The 23,385-nt window shown below is 35.4% G+C and overlaps 1 protein-coding gene across 4 annotated transcripts in view; it reads left to right on the top strand.

The window, feature by feature from the left end:
* The window catches only part of LOC105422411 (lachesin), a 707,047-nt gene that overhangs the window by 294,151 nt on the left and 389,511 nt on the right, over positions 1-23,385 (top strand). The gene's annotated exons all lie outside the window — the stretch shown is intronic.

The raw sequence follows: 23,385 nt of genomic DNA, 5'->3' as shown, positions 1-23,385 counted from the left end.
TTGAGCATCTCATTATACCCTATAAAATTTTTTTAGGAGATTCTCAAGATATTCTCAGGATTTTTAAAAAAATCATCTTAGGATGACTTCAGAATGTTCCACGAGTATCTTCAGAACGTCGTTTTCTCATAAAAAAATCCTAAAAATAATTATAATCTGCGGATATCTACAATATAATCAATATTGATCCGAAATATTGTGATATTTTCAATATATGTTTCAAAATTAGGATTATTAAAAATTATTCATAAGAAATATATTGTATATGAATAAATCTGACTTTATTAATTTTGCACATATAAAATATAAAAATACTCTTTTAGTATAAATATTTAAATATTTTTAATGTATAAATAAAGAGCATTTAAAAAAAGTTTTGTTATTAAGAAATACATAACGTTTGAAAAAAATTAGATATTCGCATTTTTTGCCTCCATGTATTCTTTTCAAGGTACATTATTATTTCATTATTGTTTCTCATAAAATTATACAATATTTAACATAAGGAGAATATTGTCATACTTGTGGCGGGTTCACTCGCGTCAAGAAAGAAAGAACAGTTTGGGAAAAGAATACAAACTTTATTACGCACAAAGCACAGGAGCATTAACAAGAACTTTCACAATTAATTATTATTCGCAATTATAATCCGCGTTACGGCTCAAATTCGCGCGCCGCGCCGTCGACTCTCTCGCTACAACAACCACTTGACAACCACTTAGCAACCGCTTGACAATCGCGTCGGCAAAGAACGATCTTCACGTTAGAAATCGGATAGCGTCGAGCGGAACATCACTCGGTCGTAACACTACCCCCCCTCTGTGAAATTGCCGACAATTCCAGGGAACTCCTCCGCAGAAAAGTCGGCTTCTTCTTCTATGATGAAGCTCTCAGGGAATCTGTCGGCTTCCTGCTCTACCCCGAGCTGTTGCTGCGGGTTACCGAGCGCCGAACCAGTCTCAAACTTCATCCATCCCGGAAGTTTCGCTGCGAGATTATCTTCCCTCTTCTTTCTTTCTCCGTGATGTTACTTTATCTTGTGCTTGTGTCTTGCGCGCTTCACACTTGAATCTTCAGACAAGGGGGGGAAGCTTCCGTGGACCCTTTCATCCTTACGGACATCCCAGTCCTCGCCTCGGCATTTGCCCTAAGTCTCTCGGAAAAACCACGGTTCAAAAAAACCGAGGACGAAACGGACTTCTTAAAAAAAAAGGATTTCCTTAGCCAGATGTCCGGGCAGTAAGTAGAAGATCTTCCTCTTAAGAGACGTTAACAAACCTCATACAAGAAACAAAAACACAAACAATATTTGTCTAAAAAAAAGTTCTTTTTTAAAAAAATAATTATTTTCCCCTTCAAAAAAAAACGAAATATCCCCTTCTACACGCCTACAGGCTTAGTTTCGATTCTTTTCTTTACAATTCTTTTTCTTTTCCTCAAATGTATAACGGCAGGGCTGTTACGAGCACACATACATATATACATATACATACATATACATAAATATATACAAACACTGGGCTCACTATCCTGCACTACCCATCCCGCTTGAACGTACACCACTCGCGCTATCGCATTCGCTTGCCTGTAGGGCGCACGCGCCGTCTCGCTCACGCTATCTCGCTCGCGGTGCCTCCACGCGATACCGACTCCCCGCCACCGGACCGACGGCGCGCAGTGGGGAACGCCGGCCGGGTATATAAGCCGGCCGGCCGAGACATCGAGACCAGATCCTATCCTGCGATTCGACTCCTGATACCGACCTAACCAGTACCTACTACCTCTCGGGGCCAAGGTTTCGCTTGGCTCTGCCGGGTTTCACTGGCTTTCTCTACCTTCGGGCTGAGGTTTCACTCAGCTCTGTCGGGTTTCGCCGACTCCTGTCACCGCTCCACGGGCTGAGGTTTCACTCAGCTCTGTCGGGTTTCGCCGACTCCTGTCACCGCTCCACGGGCTGAGGTTTTACTCAGCTCTGTCGGGTTTCGCCGACTCCTGTTACCGCTCCTCGGGCTGAGGTTTCGCTCAGCTCCATCGGGTTTCGCCGGTTTCCGTTGCGAAGGCAGGGCTCGACGTGGCACTCAATCCTGCCCGCAATACCTAACCGTCCCGCCTGACATTAGCTCGTAAGTGCATGCGATAGAGATTAAGGCCGCTAGTTATAAGTCAGTAATCCTAAGATCCTTGGTGGTAATCGCGCCGTGTAAATACACCGTTGTCGACCGCACGCCGCACCCGTCCTGCGCATCTCATCGCCTTACGCTAACCGGTTGCGTCTCCGCTTTGCTACCAGCGACACTGCGACATCACCCGGCTCTGCACTACTCTGTATCTACTAATAAACGATCTTTTCGCCGCCACTTGTGTTCGCGTACGCTTGAGTCTCCCCTCCTCTCGAACCCGGACACCGACGAGCCGATCCGAGCGTCGAGCGAGGTGACCGCGTCACAAATGGAGCTAATCTATCCAAATGTATCCACTTTATTTTTGTGTCTCTTCGTTTTTCGAATGCAATAAACTACATCGTTCATTTTTGTTACCTCAAAAGATCCTTCTCAACTACTTTGCAACTTGGGAGCCCTACCTCGCATTCTTTGAGGATTATAAAACCAAACTTTCTGGCCAGGCACAAAATTTAGTCGCCTATCCTTCCGATCGTAATATATTTTGGTCCTTTGCGACCTTAAATTCATACGTTGACTCGCAACATTATGGATATGAATCATTCTCTCCCTCAATCTAAATGAATATTCTCCTTCTTGAAGAACATTATCGGTTTCAGGAGGACAATGAAGAAGATCTAACGGCAATCTTAATTGTCTACCCAAATTTAACTTCGCAGGAGTAAAACTTGTGACTTCATGCTTAGAAGATCTGTAAGCTAATAATCCTAAAGGGACCCAACGATCCCAATCTCTCTGATTCTCTGAAACAAATTTAGATAAATAATTTAATAAAATCTGATGTTGTCGTTCTACCTGACCATTGGATTGTGGATGAAGAGGAGCGCGAGGAGGAGTGCGAGTTTTGTTTATTCCTAAAATTCGGCATAACTCCTGAAACATTCGCGATTCGAAATTCCTTTCCTAATCCGTATGTATTTCCGATGGCATTCCATGCCTAGATATTATCTGATTCACAAAGATTTCTGCCACCGTACTAGCTTTGATGTTTCTCAGTGGAAAAGCTTCCACCCATTTCGAGAAACAATCAGTAACCACTAATAAATATTTGTTCCCGGAAGATGAAAACAGTAAGGGACCTAACACATCCATCTGCACCCTCTCAAAAAGAGAACCCACATTATAAATCTGAAAAGCAGATTTTCCCTTTCCAGCAAGACCTTTTTTAGCTACACAAACTTTATAGATCCTGATTCAATGTTCTACATTCTGTTTACAAGTCGCCCAAAAGAAACGCTTCCGAATCTTTTCAAGAGTTTTATTTACCCCAAATTGTCCCCCTGTAGGAGAATCATGAGCCTCCTCCAACTTGTTGCATCATTTTATGAGGAACAACAATTTGAAGAATAACAGTTTTCAAATCAGGAGACTCCCATCTCCTACAAAGAAACTCCATCCCTAATAACCAAAGAATCCCATTGTGACCAATAAATTTTCGAAGAAGCATTTCCGGAAACAATCTCATATCAAAGAGGGCGTCTGCCTAATTCTTTACTCCGAAGAATTTCAACAATCGAAGAATCTTCTAACTGCGCTGTACGCCAATCCTTCGATTCTCCTCCCTCCAAAACTATCCTTCCCAAACATTCCCCTTTGTTTTCCTCCTCTTTTCTTCCCACTCTGGCGCAATAATTGCAATCACTTTCCGCACAGGATCGCCTTGACAATCCATCAGCGTTCCCATGCGATTTCTCTGCTCGATGAGAAATTTCGAATTATATTGCTGTAGACGTTCCAACCAGCGAGCCAACTGACTTTCCAGTTCTCTAAAAGACATCAACCAACGGAGAGAAACATGGTCAATTCTTATTAAGAATTCTCGTCCATATAAATAGTGATGAAAACTTTTCAAGAAATCAACTATCGCTAACAATTCCCTACGAGTTACACAATAATTTCTTTCAGTCTTACTTAACACCCTACTAAAATAAACAATTACTCTCTCCTTTTCTTCCTGAATCTGGGACAAAACAGCACCAATGCTATGATTCGAGGCGTCGGTATCCAAAATGAATTGTCCCGTCCCGATTGGAAAAAATAAGACAGGGGAAGAAATCAAACACCGCTTTAAGCTTTTCAAAAGCCTCCTGACAATGTTTATCCCAAACAAACCTACACCGTTTCTTCGTCAAGGAAAATAGAGGTTTTGCAATTTGTGAAAATCCTCTAATAAATTTCCTATAATAGGAGCAAAAAAAACTACGGATTTGTTTCTTATTCCGCGGAACAGGCCATTCCTGTACGGAAGTTATCTTTTCAGAATCAGTAGAGATTCCCTCCTCCGAGACTTCATGTTCTAAATATTTAACTTTCCTTCCAAACAGAGAACATTTCTTTGGATTTATCTTCAAATTCGCTGTTCTGAGACGAAGAAAAACTTCTCGTAAATTAACCAATATCTCTTCAAAAGTTTTAAAGTAAGAATATCACAATATTATTTAAATAAATCAAACAGATTTTATTTAATATCTGATGAAGAACTCTTTCCATTAATCTTTCGAAAGTCGCCGGAGCATTACATAATCCAAATAGCATCACAATAAATTGCCACAAACCGTTACCTATTAAGAATGTCGTTTTTTCTTTATCTCCTGGGCGAAGCCTTACCTGCCAATATTCACTTTTTAAATCCAACGTGGAAAACCAAGAATTTTCCGACAAACGATTAAGAAGATCATCAATTCTTGGCAATGGGTAACAATCCTTTTCAGTGATTGCATTGAGCTTCCTGTAATCTACACAGAATCTCAATGTCCCGTCCTTCTTTTTCACCATAACTGCAGGTGAAAAAACCCAAGGACTATGGGATTCTTCAATCACCCCTTGCTATTTCATCTTTTCAAGAATTTGCTCCACCTCATCTCGCATCTGTAAGAGAATACGTCTAGGAGTCTGCTTAATAGAACTTGATTTCCCTACAGAAATTGAATGTTCAATTACCGAGCAATTTCCCGCTACAATATTTTCCGAAATGACATCCTGAAACTCCTCAAGAAATTCAGAAAAACTTTCCTTTTGCAAATTGTTTAAACCTACCGAATTCCTATCGAAAAAATCTAATAAAAATTCAAGAATCTTCCTTTCAGGGAGACTAATTCGAGAACAAGATAGGTTTTCCTCTTTTTTAGAATCGTCATTATTAAAGAGCGAATTGAAGATCCTATTCTGCCCGACTTTAACAAGAAAATCTGCTCCCAAGATGCATGCATACTCAATTTCCGCCACATACATCGGAAATTCTAAGGAAAACTTCCCTAACTCGACTTTAATATTATAGTTTTAAAATCAATGGGAACTTCTTGCCCAGTTGGATATCTCAATTTCCTATTTCCTATTCAAAACTGTTGCCTATCCGGCCTAACCTCCTATTAAGAATCGACACATCTGAGTCCGTATAATTTTAAACCTCGTCAAAACACAATTTTGATCATCTATCCTTTCTTGGAGATAAAAATTTCCTGATTTCCCACCTAAATTCCCGAAAGAAAAATTTCTTTCCTTTGCAGTATTATATTTCCGCGCCGAGCCCTGCGTTACACCAAAGCGTTACTGCAAAGCTCGACGAGCCCGAGTTTCTCTTCTTTGAATTTACTACTGAAGGCACTCTGATCGGAAGTGTCCCTTAGCTCCACATTGCCAGCATTCATTGGCTCCTCTTCCAAGACCGGAAGTTTCCTTTTGTCTATTGCTGAAATTATTAAATTTCCCACGATTTTGTTTATAATCACGTGAAAAAGTTCTTTCTTTATTTAAAAAGTTTCGTTCATGTCCGACCTCAAAACCAATTTTCCCTTTTCGGTCCTCCTCCTGAACTCTGGAAAAACTATTTTCCTTAATAACCTTAACCGCTATGGCTCTTTCTACAGCGATATATGCCCTTCCATTTGAAGGGGCTTAATAAAACTGTTCGCCAATGCAACAATAAATTGCAAGCACGCAATTTTATCCTGTACGCCAGGTGAGCACTCCGAATAAGCCAAACGAGACAAACGTTCCAAATCCGAGCCAAGCGCGGCCAAATCTTTCCCAAATTTCTGTTTCCGATTTATAAATTGCATATAATAATTTTGTGTCGAAAGTTTTTCCCCAAAACGTAATTTTAATCTAGAAATTAATTCGCTATATTGCGAATTTTCCAACTCTGTTCACCCCTCCAAAACGTGCCTTCCCTCTCAAACAGGAACCCAACACAATCACTTTCTCCGAATTTCCCCATCTATTGCTCCCCGAGCAAATTCGAATTGAGATAAAAATTCCCGCAAAGGAACACTTCCATCATATACGTCGGGTTTTAACTTTAAACCGAGACCGAGACTTAAAATTGGATTTGACTGGCCTAATAAGGATAGTTCTTGCTCTTCGGTCTGCCGCATCGATCCTTTCTGCTTCTCCGCCTCGCGTCGCCGCTCCGTTCGCTCCTCTCTCAGAAGACGAAGCTCCTCAATGGTCATTTGGAGAAGCTCCAAGTTTGGAGTCATTTCCGGTTCCTCCGCTCGTACGCAAGCTCTCTTTTTGGCTGAGACCCGTCTCCCCGACGCTCCTTCCTGTCCCACCTCCGTCACTATTTCCTTTCCCTTCGATTCTGCTTGACGCTCCGCCATATTCTTTCTTATTCCTATCCCGGACGAGCCCCCAAAAATATCACGCGGCGGATTCACTCGCGTCAAGAAAGGAAGAACAGTTTGGGAAAAGAATACAAACTTTATTACGCACAAAGCACAGGAGCATTAACAAGAACTTTCACAATTAATTATTATTCGCAATTATAATCCGCGTTACGGCTCAAATTCGCGCGCCGCACCGCCGACTCTCTCGCTACAACCGCTTAACAACCGCTTGACAACCGCGTCGGCAAAGAACGATCTTCACGTTGGAAATCGGATAGCGTCGAGCGGAACATCGCTCGGTCGTAACAATATATAAAATTATGAAATACAAATATTTAATTTTATTTATTAAATTTTATTACTTATTTAATTTTATTACTTTATTAAAAAATCTTATTTGCATATTTTTTAATAATAAAAATATTTTTTAAAATTTTATATTTATGTGAAGGAATATATAAATATATGTATAATTGACAAATATGACACGCAAATTCATATTTTAAGCAAAACAAAAAAATAAAAAATAATAAATAAGTGAAAATATGGCTTTGGGAATGGCGCGGTAAACAATGCGCAATTTAATATGAAATTGTTTCATTATTCTTACACTTCCATCATACGTTTCGACTCTAATGATTGAATCAACTTCAGTGATATAATTTGAAAGTGGGAAGGTCGACCTCTACTGCGGTACAACAATTTGCGTGTCGCTCACTCCGATTGTCTTATCATGTGAGAGAAACAATAGTCACATCCCTAAATAACAGAAATCATAATTCGGATTTCTTTGATCGTGAGTTAAGCGTTCGCTGTCTTACCGCATCAGAATCAAATGCATACTAACAAGGGAAGGATCGAGGCAACTGTCCCCCTCATTTTAATGAGCTTCGAGTATGTTAAAATATGGACAAAAATAAGAGACACATGTTTTTTTTATCTGCATTCTCGAACGTTAAGGGGGTGAAACCATCCCTTGAAAAAAATCGGTTTTTTTTCTTGAATAAATATCATCCAAACCGTTAAAGATATCAAAAAAGTTTTAAACAAAAGTTTTACGGCTGCAAGTGTACTTTACAATAACGCATTCGAATTTTTCAAAAATGTTATGTTTATTTAACCCATCTCACTCCTAATTTTCAAAAATTTTTTAATTTTTTTAAGAACATAAATTCAAGAGCATTTTATGCTGAATACAACGGTATATAATAAAGTCTTCCGATAAATTTTTCCGAAATCCGCATTTTTGGGAAATGAGCGTGAAATATCTTTATATACGCAATCCATACGTCTCATACTGCGTGCTGGCTACGCCCTCAAAAGATTGAAACGGACGAATTGCAAGCACTGCTGGATATAAACTCTGCGCAAACTGAAAAGGAGCTTGCAGAACAGCTTAGCGTTACGCAACAAACCATTTCCGTACGTTTATATACGATGGGAAAAGTTCAGAAGGAAGATGGGTTCCGCATGAATTGTCCGAAGACAACAAAAATCGTCAGCGTGACACTGCACTCACTTTGCTTTCAAAGTTCCGGAAAAAAGACTTTCTGCACAAAATCATTACATTCGATGAAAAGTAGATTCTTTATGATAACCCTAAACGTAGAAAATCATGGGTTGACCCCGATGTCAACCTTCGACATCGACGCCAAAGCCCAATATCCATGCCAAGAAGGTTTTGCTCTGTATCTGGTGGGATTGGAAAGGTGTGTTGTATTACGAGTTGTTACAATCGGGTGAAACAATCACGACAGACCGCTACCAACAACAATTGACCAATTTGAGCGATGCATTAGAAAAGAGGCCATTTACAGGCCAAGAACGTCGTAAAGTGATCTTGCTTCATGACAATACTCGACCACATGTTGCGAAAGCGACTTAGAACCATATCTTTGCGTTAGGCTGGGAACTTCTCCCGCACGCGGCGTAGCCCAGACATGGCGCCTTCCGATTACTACCTATTCCGGTCGCTGCAGCATCATTTGGCTGATACACATTTCGTGAGATTTGAAGAGATACGAAAATGCATTGATGACTTTATCGCTTCGAAGCCGGTGAGCTTCTATCGTCAAGGAATTCGCAAGCTATCCGAAAGATGGCAAAAGATCGTTGAACGGGGAATATTTCGCTGATTAATATTTTTTTGTTTGTTTTTGAATAAAGATTGAATTTTACAAAAAAAGCTCAGAATTTTTTTGTACACCTAATATATATAATATTCCGGCATATCCTTCTATAAAGAATTTTTAAATACATGTATATATTATAATATATATATATATATATATATATTTGTATCGAATGGAAAATTTAATTATAAAGAATTAAAGAGGTAATAGTACAAAATAAAAAAAATTTAATTTAAATAAAAAAATTTTTATGTAAAAAAAACTTGGTGCTGTTAGATTGAAATAATAACAAAGTAAAAATGAGAAATTTTTATTTAAAAAGTGACAATATTTAAGAAACATTGCGACAGCAATAAAAATGATAATTACTATGTGTATATTGTCGATTGTATCGAGCAATATAAGAATAATACAAGATCGATATAAGATTAAATTTATTTGTTATAAAGTAATATATATGACGACATATATTATGTGCAAGAAACTGTATTTTTATTACTTTAATGTTACTATTATATTTATAATGTTATTATTATATATTATATTATATATATTATATATATTATTACTTTAAATTGTTTTGTTTTCTTTATCCATCAGCACTAATACAAAGATACGGATCATTAATTGATTTATATTTTTTAAAAGTAATTGTACATTTAACTTTCAAGGGCTATAACTTGGCGTCATTTTTTTGATATCAAATTTTTTATATAAATGTGTTAAAGGGATATTTGAATTTATGCGCCAACACAAGTATTTTTTTTTGTTTTTGGACGCTCTCGCTAAATACCCCTTTTCTCACTCTGTCGTGGTCTGTTGTTGTGAAAGAAAGTAGCTAGATGTTTGTGGCATCAGTATTGTGATTAATAAATAAATACTTTTCTTTTATTTTCTATTAAAGTATCAAACTGGTGTTTGTGTATGCCTTTCAAAAATAACCCAACAGGTTATAGGCTCAATACGCTTCCACTGCGCAGAAAGTATGTGAAAAGAAAAAGAAAAAGATTTGAATGACGCCATTTTTCGTCCAAAAGTTTTCAGTGCTGTTTTTCATTCTAAAAATGACGGACAAAGAAATTTTTGGCTTAACTAAGCTTGATGAAAAAAATTTCCCGATGTGGGAAAGTTTAGCGAAGTTTAGCGTGTCATTTTCATTAAAAGCACAAGAATTAACAGACTTTATAGACGGCACGGACATAGAGCCTAACAAAAATGAGAAGCCTTTAGACTGGAAAAATTAGAGGAAGAAAAACAGATCGCGAGCAGTCGTAAATTTGCTATCTTCAGTGGGCCAGTCGCTACATGCTAACCTAATCAATTGCACGTCACCGAAGGCGATATGGGAAAAATTAACTTCCTTGTACGGTGATACGAGTGTCGACGCTAAGCAAAGCGCCTGAAAGCAATTCTACGACTTTCGAGTCACAGATAACCAGTCAGTAACAACTCAGCTAGAAAAATTTGAGAGTATCTGCAAGAAACTGGAAAATGCAGATGAAAATCTGTCCGAAGCCTCTACAATAACAAAACTACTAAACAGTCTGCCAGCAAGATTTTCTGCTTTCACAATGGTAAGGGAATGCATCGCGGCAGCGAATAGGAGAAAGGAAATTCTCATTGCCAGGACTTTGCGTGAAGATAAACAGAAATGGAAGAAGTAATCTTGTCGCTTGCTTTTCAAACAAAGGCGCTACATGTAACTGAAAAAAAAGGAGGCCAAAAACCTTAATCAAAAGAAGAAAGAAAGTCTCAAGGATCTAAAGAAAAGGACAAAATGCAATCATTGCAATCAAAAGGGACGCAAGAGTGCTGGAAAAAGATCGCCGTCATAAAGTTTGAGAAGAAGAAGGATGAAAAATCAGAAAGCCGGAGGTCAAGTGCATCTACGTATATGTGCAAAGTGTTGGAATCTTGTACTGATTTAGTGAAAGACGAAGATGTGTGGATCGCGGACTCTGGGGTGAGTATGCACATGACATCGCGGCGGGAATTTTTCAAAATGATTGAGCCTGTAAAAGAAATGCGTACGATAAAGATTGCGAACAATAAGATGTTGCCGATTGCCGGTGTCGGTATGGTAGAGACCGAGGTGTCGGTTAATGGTAATCTGTTTGACTGACAATTATCGAATGTATTGTATGTGTCAGACCTGAAGCGAAATTTGTTTTCAGTGGGAGCTGCGAATAGTAAAGGTTTTTCGTTTCATTCTTACAAAGATTGTTATGAAACTGCAAGAGAAAAACAGCGAAATTTTTGCAAAAGGAATTCGAGATGGTAATTTGTTATGCTTTTTAAAACTAAAATTCCCCCTGAATGCAATGTAATTCACGTGAATTCGTTGAAGCTATGGCATGAAAGGCTAGGCCATATAAATATAAATACAATTAAGAACATAGAAAAATTTGTCGTAAATGGTTTAAGAATTAGCGATTCGACTGAGTTTTTCTGTGAAACATGTGTGCTTGCGAAACAGACAAATCTCATCCGTCAAGTAAGCGTGAAAGATATTTTAAACCTGGCAAAATGATTCACACTGACGTGTGTGGACCAATTAATATTGAAACACCAAACGGCTCAAAATATTTTATATTATTCAAGGATGAATGTTCTGATTTTCGTATACTTTATGCGACATAAAACTGAAGTATTAGACATATTTAAACGTTTCGAAGCACTAGTCACTAGACAGGAAATAGTGTAAAAATCTTACGATTTGATAACGGAAAAGAGTATATCGGGTCACAGTTTCGCGATTTTCTAAATGCGAAAGGTATTGTACACGAATTATCGTCCCCGTATGTTCATGAGCAGAATGGACGTGCTGAGCGTGAAATACGAACAATAATGCAAAGTGCGCGGTCAATGCTTATTGCAAAGAGCATACCAAAAAGTTTATGGGCTGAGATGATAAAAGTTGCGTGCTACATTTTGAATAGATCAGTGTCTAAGCAAGCTGAAAATAGAACAGCTTTTGAAAAATGGTTTGGGCATAAACCGGAAATTAATCATTTGCGTGTTTTCGGAAGCGATGCGTATTTGAATGTACCGAAAGAAAAACGTTCAATTCGAGCCAAGAAACAAAAAGATGATGTTTGTTAATTACGATGGATAATCTAAAAATTATAGATTGTGGGAGAAAAATACATGCAGGATACATATTAGCAGCGAAGTCGACTGTATAGAAGATAGTCAAAACCAGGATGCAGAACTTGAGAGGACGAATAACCTTTTATTATTCGAATTGGATTTTGGAAAACACGGTGAAGAAAATGAAGATATGGACAATGACCATATCCAGACTGCGTCTGCAGAATTTGAGCTTGAATACCCAAGAACATATGATTCTGGTGAAAACAGGCCCAGCAAAGAACAAAGCCGTCTTCGTGACAGAAGTATGTTAAAAAAACCAATTAGATATGACGATTCAGCTTTAATAGCAGATGTAGTATCCGTGGATTATGAGGATGCTGTCTCATGCAACAAGGCAAATGAGTGGAAACAGGCAATAAAAGAAGAAGTAGCTGCTCTCCAGAAAAATAAAACTTTGCAAATGTTGCCTGCAGGAAAGCATCCCATCGGATGCAAATGGGTTTACAGACTTAAAACTGATGCAGATGGGAGGTTCAAAAGACATAAAGCACGGTTAGTAGCAAAGAGCTATGCACAGCGTGAAGGAGTGGATTATTTTGAAACGTACGCACCGATGATTCGATACGAATCAATGCGAATGCTTCTGGTCATTGCAGCAGAGGACGATTTGGAAATAATTAAGTTCGACGTGACTACGGCTTTCCTCAATGGAGATCTTACAGAAGAAATTTTCATGCACCAACCAAGGTTTCGAAGACAAAAATTCACCAAATCTAGTTTGTAAATTGCAACGTAGTTTGTACGGTTAAAGCAATCTCCACGCTGTTGGAATGCCAAATTCGTTGACTTCCTTAAGACTTAATTTTAGATGCATCAAAAGTGATAAATGTATTTTCATTGGTCTGATAAATTATGTGACGATATTTCTTGTACTTTACGTCGATGATGGATTGTTGCTCTCAAAGTGTAAGTCTGCCATACAGAAAGTGCTAAGTTATTTAGAAGAAGCTTTCGAAATAATCGAAGATCCAGCGGAATTCGTTAGCCTCGAAATTGAAATTGGGATCGTGCGAAACGTAATCTAAAATTAAAACAAAGTGCCTACATAAAGAAAATATTAAGAAAATTCAAAATGGAGAATTCAAAGCCTTCGAGTGTACCTGCGGAATCTGGCTTGCGTCAAAGCAAAATTTATAACGAAAGCGCTAAAAATAAGACTGAAATGTACTACATTCCATACCGTGAAGCGATCGGTTCGCTTCTTTTCGCTGCGAAAATTACACGTCCGGACATAGAGTATGTTGTGATTCTAAATCAGTTCCTGACCAACTATGGTCATGAACACTGGCAAGCCATAAAACAGGTGTTTCGTTATTTAAACGAAACACTTGACTACGGAATAATGTGGAAAGAGTGTGAGTAATTCTAATCTACTTGATTTTTCGGATGCGGATTACGCTGGATGTGTAAATCGAGAAAATCTACAAGCTTACGTATTCTTGCTGAATGGCGGACTAATAGCGTGGTAGTCAGAAGCCGGTAGTCTCTCTCTCTCTCTCTCTCTCTCTCTCTCTCTCTCTCTCTCTCTCTCTCTCTCTCTCTCTCTCGACCACAGAAGCGGAGTATATAGTGCACAGTATAAAAGAGGCCTTTTTGGCTTAGAAGAATTAGAAGAATTAGAGAGAGAATGTGAGGAAATAGTCATACATGTCGACAATCAATCAGCGATTAAACTAGCGAAAAATCCTGAATACCACAAGCGAATCAAACATATAGATGTGCGTTTTCATTTTGTGAAAGATATGTATGAAAAAGGTGAAATTGAAATTAAGTACGTACAAAGTAACGAACAATTGGCCGACATATTCACAAAGCCACTAGCAAAACAGCGTTTTTGTTATTTGCGTGAGAGGATGAACATAATAAATAAATTCAAATAAGTGGGAGTGTTAAAGGGATATTTGAATTTGTGCGCCAACACAAGTATTTTTTTTTGTTTTTGAACGCTCTTGCTAGATGCCCTTTTTCTCACTCTCTCTCTCTCGTCGGTTTGTTGTTGTGAAAGCAGTAGCTAGATGTTTGTGGCATTGTCAGTATTGTGATTAATAAATAAATACTTTTCTTTTATTTTCTGTTAAAGTATCAAACTGATATTTGTGTATTCCTTTCAAAAATAACCCAACAAAATGATATATTAAGGTTGAGGATATATTAGGGTTGAGATTAGATACTATTTGAATTTAATAAGATTGTGATATAACACTTAGGTTTGAGTAGGAAAACTCTTAAGTGCAAACATATGTACTTAGATTTTATTTCTATTTTTTTATGATCTTGAATACTTAAATAAATGCAATTTAGATAAATCTTACTATACTTGATACCCTTTTTTTACCTTTTTTTAAAAAGATAATTTTATAGTGATATCAGATATTTTGTAATATTAACTATCTTTCTATGTTCGAAAAGCGTGTCTTGACACTTTTATATTTGACATTTTTTTTATAATACGTACAACGAGAGTAAATAGAATAGAGAACGAAAGTACGAGCGAGATAGCATATTTCCTCTTTTTCCAGGCTTTAAAATGACGCTATTTATATTGTTTCTTCTATTTCTAGTTCTATTCTAGAACTTACTTGCAACATAATAGACACAAACATGAGTCACTTACACTCCGAAACAAATTATCACGAACTGTCAAATTCGCCGCGAAACTCAACATCGTTGATCACTATCGGATGTGCGGAAAAAGAGCAAGCATACTATCTCGCTCACTCTTTCGTTTTCTATTTTCTTATTTTCGTTATGTGTATACATCACTGCGGAGGCTGCGGAATCTTGAACTCGATAGAGACCTTTTATTAATAATCAGTCAATCTGACTCGTAACATAAGGAGCAGTAATTAAAGACATTTCCCAATTTTTCACGGGATATATTAGAAATTCTCTGCCCGCCAATGATTCGCTAAATCCTACAGTGATCCTGACTTATCGATCCAATGATCTGCTCAGTCGATAAGATTAATAATGATAAATATGCGCTTATCAAAAGGGATATATTAGTAATAATTTAGAAACATTTATAAGTGCATAAATTATTGCAAGTAATTGTAGAAGAATGCTCGACCAATTACTTAGTATAATTTATAATTCGAAGCACATGTTACGAAATATATGTTTATATAGATATAAAAATCGAATGAATAATATAACGATGAAAATATAATTTATGCATTTCTTTCTAAATTAGAAAAAGAGAGAAGAAAGATGGAACAAATAAAAACAAATAGTGTGTTTATTACTTTTCTTATTATTCTAGATTATTGTTAATGTCCGTTTCGATGCGCACATATTTATCATTAGATCTTATCAATCCTGCGGATAAATCAGACCGATGAGTCAGGACCCCTGTAGAATCGAGCGAATCATTGATAGGCAGTGTACATTGAGTCTACTTGGGCTCAGTAGCGCTTTCATGATAGAAATTGTAACCGTACATAGGTACCGGGCAACGACGATAATGACGACGTTGTTTCGGCGTCACGGAACCTTCTTCAGCAATTTTTCTTACCAAAAACGATAAAAAACGAAGGGGAATTGTAAATGCATAAAAACTGATTCGATGAAATTATAGAACGTGCCACATTTAGATTCAAGCGCAAATAGATAAAAGATTATAAAAATATGTATAATAATTATAGGAGTGAAATTAAGAGTTAACAGTTAGATGCATAAGTTTTTATGCATTTACAATTAACAAATTATGCATTAACAATTCCCCTTCGTTTTTTATTGTTTTTGGAAAGAAAAATTGCTGAAGAAGGCTCCGTGATATCGAAACGTATAATATCAAATTTATATTGAAAGTGACTCTGCTAATTATTAACTATAACGAGAAACATGATTTTTTCAGCAAGCAGGATCTTGGTTGTTAGATATTTTTAAATCAAATGAATTCAAACAGTCATATCATCAACTACGTGCCACTACAAGTGGTCTTCCAATGTAGTAGTTCTATAACAATTCGATAATCAATATTTTTGATATCGATTAATCCCTTTTTATTCTCGCGTCAGCTGAAAAAGATGCTTACACATTATTTATCTGAATATTGCGATAAATATTATCATAGCCTCAGTGTCTAGTGGATAAGATACTTGTCCGGAGAGCAGACGATCCAGGTTCGATCCCTGGTTGAGGAGAATATTTTTCGCAATATATATTTCCTATAAGAAGGATAATAAAAGGGGATTTTAATCAATATAAAAAATATTGATTATCGAATTGTTATAGAACTACTACGTTGGAAGACCATTTATAATGGCGCGTAGTTGGTGATATGCTTGTTTGAATTTATTTCATTTAGAAAAATCTAGCAACCAAGATCCTGCTTGTCGAAAAATAACCATGTTTCTCGTTGTAGTTTGTTAACATGTACTCAGCTTATACCTAAGTATTGTTTATTCCGCTAATTATTATTTTTACAATAAATATTGTTTACTTGAATTTGTTTTTGTAACGTCATTTCATTTGCGTTCATTCATTGATCTCTCTTTCCTGTTATTAATAATAATAATCATAAGCATAATCATAATCTTAATAATAATAGTGGGTTTGTTAAACAATATATAAATAGTTTTGATGATATATCAAAGAATGTATGCAGTACCATGGACAATTAAAAACAAGTTACAAATAAAGAAATGACTATTTTTATAAAATATCGTTCATTTAATTTTGATCATACGGCAACTATTGCAGTGCTAGCTATTACAATGTTATGAATATATTTTATGGATCAACATTTATATATTTTCGTGTCATAATATCTTATTATCGCAATTCTACGCAAGAAATAGATTTGTGGAGATGTTGTTTTATTTGCATACATTGTTTACATGAGCATCGGATGAAATTTTAATAAAAATTTCAAAACCTTTGTTTCACTCCTTCAATTCTTCTTGAATTTGTCTTACTGCTTCTTCAAAATTCAACTGCTTTTGTTTATATATTCTATCGAGATATTATTGACGTTACATTTTTTTACATTGTATGCGTAATTTTCTTTGTCGTCAGTTCTATTTCTTCTGCATCTGATATATCAAATGCGGTTTGAAAATTCAATAATTCTTCCTCTTCTATTTTATGTTAATTATTTAAATAATTACTTATTTAAATAGCTAATTTATAATGAATTTAATGTATTTTTGTAATATCTGATTATTTTACAAAAAAATTTGTTGAATAAGAAGGATGGATAATCTTGTATAATATATAGATCATGTATTACTATGTCTAAAAATTTTTTTAAAAATATTGTCAAAATTAATAAATTGTTGATTAAAAAATTCTTAAGTTAAAATTTAAGTTAATTAAAATAAATAACTATAATTTCAACTTAAAGAATTTATAAAATAAAAAATGTATGAAAATATAAACAGCAAAAACTTTTATAACTTTTTTCTTTAAGTACATATTCATTTATTAAGCTCGTATCTCTCACTTGTATCAATCAATAATATTTTAGAGAATGAAATCAATTATAAAACTGCGGATTCGCTGCGATTTGCATTCTTTTATACTAACGTTCATGTAAATAACATATACAAATAAAACTATGCCTTAACAAATCTATTTCTTGCGTAGCGTTGCAATAATAATAAGTTGCATTACGATACGAAATATAAATGTTGACCAATAAAATATATTCATAACATTGCAATATCTATCGTAAGCATTGTAATAGCTGTCGTACGACCAAAATTAAATAAACCATATTTTATCAAATTAAATAAACCATAAATAACTATATTTTATAATTATTTCTTTATTTATAACTTGTTTCTAAATGTCTAAAATGCTTTGTTTTTTGATACTTTATCAAAAATATTTGAATACCGTTTAATAAAACCTGCTATCATTATTACTATTATTACTATTATTAATATTCTTATTATTATTATTATAAAAAAGCTCTTATTTTAATAATTATTGTTGTACTGATACTGTACTGACGAACTGCATCATATTCGCCTTTAATGTTGTCCTGCGCAGCCAATGCAGTATGAGACGTATGGAGGGCGTATATATTATAAAAGTATTTCACGCTCATTTCCCAAAAATGCGATTTCGGAAAATGATTTTATTGTATACCGTTGTATAGTATAAAATGCTCTCGAATTTATATTCTTATAAAAATTAAAAAATTTTTTTAAATTAGGGGGAGATGAGGGGGATTAAATAAATATAACATTTTTGAAAAATTCGAATACATCTCGTTGTAAAATACACTTGCAGCCGTAAAATTTTTAAACCTTTTTTTGATATCTTTAATGGTTTGGATGATATTTATTCAGGAAAAAAAATCGATTTTTTTCAAGGGATGGTTTCACCCCCTTAAAGTTCGAGAACACAGATAAAAAAAAATATGTGTCTCTTACTTTGTCCATATTTTAACATACTCGAAGCTTATTAAAATCGGGGGGGGGGGACAGTTGTGACTTTTTCCTTAAGTAAGTAGTCAATTCAAAAAATTTTGTACAGAATTTAATTAAAACTTATAAAGTTAAAGTTAAACCACTTGTCAAAGGACAGTCAAGTAATAAGAAAACTGATAGATCAAAATGTAATAAAACTACAAAATAATGAGAGTCAAAAAACATTTATAATTTGTTGAAAACTAAAACATAGGCATGTAGTGTAAAAATGCAGGATCCATTTGTATCTTTAATGTCTTATTCTCATGTAGTTTGATAAACGACATTTCCGAAATCTTTTATCCCAGTCACATTCTAAGTCTAAAATTTTAACTTTGTCCCATGCAAATTCATGATTGTATTTTAATTTGTGATTAGTAATCATCAATTTAGTGTCCGTGTTCCTTTGAATATAACTGCGATGTTTGTTTAATCTTATTTTTAGCTGTCTTTTGGTTTGTTCGATGTAACATTTTCCACAGTTACTGCATTTAATTCCTTATACATTTTTACATGAATCCGATGGAATCTTGTCTTTATGGGCACGTATAAATTCATTCAGTTTATTAATACTGTTACATCCAATAGACTCCATGATTCTTTTCTTTCCGAAAAACGAATAATATAATTTTCTTCATATAAAAATATTGATTTCTTTTTCCATTAGATAAGATACTGAATTATATTGAATTTCAAGAAATAAGAGAAAGATTTGTAATTGCTGTGACTATTATAATAATACGCTTAATTAAAAAAAAATTTTTAAAGAATTTTAAAAAGAATACGCAAAGAATTATTATTATTATTATTAATCCAGAATTAGAGCCGTCACAAGTCCGAATACTGTCACCTTGGCATGTGCCAAGCAGAAGCGAAGAATCTAATGTAATAACACACACACACACACACACACACACACACACACACACACACACACACACACACACACACACACACACACACACACACACACACACACACACACACACACACATCTCAGAGTTCCTGCCAGTGCCCTTGCCCCTCAACTAAGATTCAGATCCTGATCATATCTCTCCCATATAAATAGGGCTGGTTCCGAACCACGGCAGAATTATTAAGTAATTTTTCATTAGTGTCACTTTCATCCATTCAATCATTCGAACCATTCGAACACTTCAGTGCACGAAGATCCCAACTCTTTAAAGAAAAGTCAAGACTTGTTCTTTCGAAATAATCGCTCCAGCTAATTAACAGTGAGTTTATTCATTAATTATAAATTTCAGATTTTTATTTCTTTCCTCTGCTCCATGACACTCTAATCTATCTTTCCTTTTTTTTCTTTCTATTTACTGGTCTGAGCTATGTGAAGCTTCCAATTGTTCTTCCTTTTTCTCTCTCTTTCTTACTAACTAGTTAGAGCTATGCGAGGCTTCTGGTTGTTCTTTCCTTTTCTTTCTGTCTCTCATTAAACTAATCTGAGCTATGCGAGACTCCCGGTTGCATTTTCTTTTTCTTTTTCATTCTTACTAACTGGTTAGAGCTATATAAGGCTCCTAATTGTCTTCCTTTCTTTCTATTTACTAATTTGAACTATGCGAGGCTCCCGGTTGCATTTCCTTTTTCTCTCTCTCTCTTATTAAACTGGTTAGAGCTTTATAAGGCTCCCGGTTCCTTTTCTCACTCTCTCTCTATTTTAACCGGTCTGAGCTATATAAGGCTCCTGGTTGATCTTTCCTTCTCTCTCTCTCTCTCTCTCTCTCTCTCTCTCTCTCTCTCTCTCTCTCTCTCTCTCTCTCTCTCTCTCATACGCATTCACATCTCTCTTTATTGATCAATCCTTTTCCTCCTAGTAAATCAAAAAAGTGAATCGGAAGTCCCAGCTTCTAAAATTCGATAACGCGATACTGAAAAACGATCCCATCATCGTTGTAATTGCGACTGGAATCACCGGAAATGTCAGGGCCGAACCAAAAACTCTAGGCTGATATCGAAAGAGCCGATCAAATTGCCATTAATTAACTGCTCCTGAATCCTCCCTAAATCAAGCACCTAAATTTCAATATCTTCATCTAACTTTATTCCTCTTCCCCCTCCTATACAATATCAATATCAACCGATCGCACCTAGTTATTCCCCAGTGCATCCATCCGATGTAGAATACCTCATCGATTTCTATGCCCTATCACCAGGTCCCATATTCCGAGATGGCGAATCTCTTTTTGAGGATTTAGAAGACGAAGAATCCCATCCTATCGACCTAATCACTTCACCTCTCGAGGAACATCAAAAATACTCCCTTCCTTAACCTTCATGTATTAATCTTCTGTCATTATACACATATTATATACGATTTTTATTATTTTCCTTATTATATATTTTTGTAATTTTCCCTTCATTTGCTTATTATATAATCATTAGTTTAAGTTAACCAGAGAATATTAATTGTATTACCGGGTAGGATCATACCAAAGATTCACTCATATATTCATACTTTCTCTCGTAAAAATCCGATCCGATGGCCTCCGTACTTATGTAACACCTGCGATATCACATATACATATACACACACAAATGTTTCTTTTCTTGTTTCTTCCACTCTTTATTATGTATATCTTTATTTTACCAATTAAAATCAATGTTTAATTTTAATTTTTTTTATTTTTTATTTTCTTTAAAATTCCTCGATCTCTTTCCCCCATCCCATTGATTCCGAGGTCTTTCCCTGGTAATAAGAATTAAGTTTCTTTACCAAAAAACGACCGACGAACGTACGTCTACAGCGAGACGTCATAGCAATTCTTTATCGTTGACCCAGTGCCGAGAGACATAAACAATGCGTTCGACTCGAGACCATGTTTCCACGCCTGAGCAGCTTTCTCCAGAGAGCAGCTGTTTTTCCTTCCGAGCCCATTCAATTCTCATTCATTTAAATCCTTAATTCTTAATTTTATAATTTACTCTGGGCTGGACGTAACAATTTATTAAAATAAATTTTGTAAATCATTAACAAGTACCAATAACAGTACCTTAATATTTTTATATATAAAATAACGAGACAAATTGCATGAAGCTGCAGACCTGAGATTTAATTGCATATAATATTATTATTATTACTGATATTAATTAAAAAACATATTTTATTATTTATTTAAATTTTAATTTATCGTGTTTATATAATACGCCGCTCTTGAGCATTTGATTAAACGTTTGTCGATGTCGTTCCAGCGACTTGAGAGAGCAGCTGGTCCTTCCGAGCCCATTCTTATTCATTTACATCCTTAATTCTTAATTTTACAATTTATTCTGGGCTGGACGTAACAATACTAAAAAAACGCTAATTTGATATCAAGATCATTTATTATCTCTTTGAATTTATCATCCATTATCGAATTAAAAGATATTATAAACTATTTAGTTTTTTGTCTGTGACCGCTGGCTTTCATTTGTAGAAGTATCTATTTGTACGGTTCGTTGATAGAACGCTCAATTCATACGCCATATTATTTATATTTATTTTTATTCTCAGATAATGCTACGAAATCAGACAATTTTTTTATTGAATCGTTACGTAAAAGATGAAGCAATATTTATTTTGTTAACTTTTATCATATTTTAAACAATACAATATACGTATATTAACAATACGTTAAGTCGTTAAAGATTAGGTACCAAGCCGCGCTGGTCTGAGGAACGCGTGCCGGCCCTGACCGCTACGTACATACGTGCGCTCATTCGTCATCTTTAATCTGATGACGCTGTAACCTACTCATACTCGTCAAACGCAATTTTGCTAAAGGAAAAAGTTGTTTCTTTTGACATAAAGAATCACATAGTATACTCCAAATGCGGAAATTTTGAGACTCTGTATATTGTAATATATGTATATATGTTGACATTAGATTGTTCAACATGTTATTTTAAACACATTATTACGATAAATATCATCATATGCCTCTGTAGTGAAAGGATGCCTGCCCGATAAATAAGAAATCCAAGTTCGACTCCTGGCTGAGATAACTTTTTTTGCAAAGTAATAATTACAAAAAGTATAAAATAAAACTATACGACACAAAAAATTTTGCATGTCATTTTTTGTTTCTGATCATGTATGTGATAAAATCAACTTGGTATATGATTTGTTCCTTGAGATCTGCCAAGTCGGCAAGTTTTATTGCGTATACATTGCTTTTAAGGTACCTCCATAAAAAATAGTCTAAGAGAGATAGCTCTGGTGATGTTGGAGGCCATTCTATTTAGTCATGTCTTCTTATCCATTGGTTTTAAAAGATATTATTCAAAAATTGTCGCACTGCTATTACAAAGTGTGGTCCTGCATCATCTTGTTGGAATCAAATATTTCGTATGTTCCCATTGAACATATTTTCAATAGCGCGTATGACTTCATTTTGCACTAAGTTCAAATAAATTGTCACGTTCAAATTTCCATCGATGAAGAATAGTCCTATAATATCTCGTTCGCAAAAACCCGCCTGAACGTTAAGTTTTCGAGAATTGTGTGCGGAGGTCATTCATCCAATGAGGATTCTCGTTACTTCAGTATCGGCAATTATGCCGATTTACCGCTTCATTCAATTCGAAAGAAGTTTTATCGGAAAAAATTATTCAATCAGAAAAGATATTATTGTCATCGTATCGATGTATCATTGCGACGCAAAATTTAATTCTTTGATCATCTTCTGCTAGCTCGTGTGTGATTTTAATTTTGAAAGGAAACCATTTCTTATGTATTAAAATACAACGAATAGACGTTCCACTAATGTCATGTGCCTGTCTTCCTTACAATAGAATAAGGATTTTCTACAAATGTTTGCATCACTTCCAAATTCTTGTCGCTGATTTTGCCATGTTGTCGATCTTTGATGGATCCTATTTCTTCATTTGACCATTTTTT

This window comes from Pogonomyrmex barbatus, unplaced genomic scaffold (assembly GCF_055798465.1).
Source record: "Pogonomyrmex barbatus isolate J1 unplaced genomic scaffold, ASM5579846v1 scaffold5, whole genome shotgun sequence".
Lineage (NCBI taxonomy): Eukaryota > Metazoa > Arthropoda > Insecta > Hymenoptera > Formicidae > Pogonomyrmex > Pogonomyrmex barbatus.
This window is presented reverse-complemented; position numbering and strand designations above follow the sequence as displayed.